Source organism: Magnolia sinica, chromosome 3 (assembly GCF_029962835.1).
Source record: "Magnolia sinica isolate HGM2019 chromosome 3, MsV1, whole genome shotgun sequence".
Lineage (NCBI taxonomy): Eukaryota > Viridiplantae > Streptophyta > Magnoliopsida > Magnoliales > Magnoliaceae > Magnolia > Magnolia sinica.
The window spans coordinates 111,810,657-111,811,482 of NC_080575.1; the positions used below are offsets into that span (position 1 = coordinate 111,810,657).

General features: G+C 41.8%; 1 non-coding gene across 1 annotated transcript; it reads left to right on the plus strand.

Moving 5' to 3' along the window:
* The first annotated feature begins 265 nt into the window (after positions 1-265).
* LOC131241567 (small nucleolar RNA R71) lies at positions 266-372 on the plus strand. Its single transcript, XR_009169127.1, has one exon. It is a non-coding gene; the product is annotated as a small nucleolar RNA R71 (small nucleolar RNA).
* Positions 373-826: the final 454 nt, after the last annotated feature.

Here is an 826-nt window from a genome sequence, read left to right on the forward strand (position 1 = left end):
AAGCGTAGTCACTTTACACTTGAGATCATCCTCTTCTTTCAAGAGATATAATCCCCCTTTCTCCTTTAATTGAGTCGGCCTAGACGTAGTGTTCGCCATTGGGTAATAGTCCCATGATTGTGTTTTTTCAGCGAGACTATCAAGGTAATCTCATACCTCGTCAACATCTTTGTTGATGAACTCTCCATTACACATTGTCTCGACCATTTGGCGCATGGAAGATGTCAGTCCATCATAGAAAAAATTTGTAATGCGCCACGTTTCAAATCCGTGTTGTGGGCATGAACTGACCAAATCTTTGAACCTTTCCCAACATTGGAAGAATGTTTCATCTTCCTTTTGGGCAAAGTTCATGATCGCTTTTCTGAGGGTAATCGTTTTATGATGTGGGAAGAATTCTTTTATGAATTCCCTCTGCATGTCGTTCCATGTGCCAATGGATCTAGGACGCAGTGAATGTAACCACGTCTTAGCTTTCTCTTTTAAGGAAAAAGGAAAGAGTTTCAGCCTAATTGTATCCTCAGATACATTAGGAAAACATAATGTAGCTATTATCTCATCGAACTCTTTCAAATGTAAATATGGACTTTCAGATTCAAGTCCATGGAATTTGGGAAGGAGTTGGATAACTCCTGGCTTGATGTCCATTTGTCCTGTATTTTCAGGAAAAATCATGCATGAGGGCATACTCACTCCCGCCGGTTGTAGATAATCTCGTAAAGTACGAGGCGGGGGTGCCTGTTGCACCTCATTCTCATCTTGGGTATCCTCCACCCTAGGTGGAAGTAGAGGAGGTTGGTCTTCAGCCATAACCTCAGTTAACTCA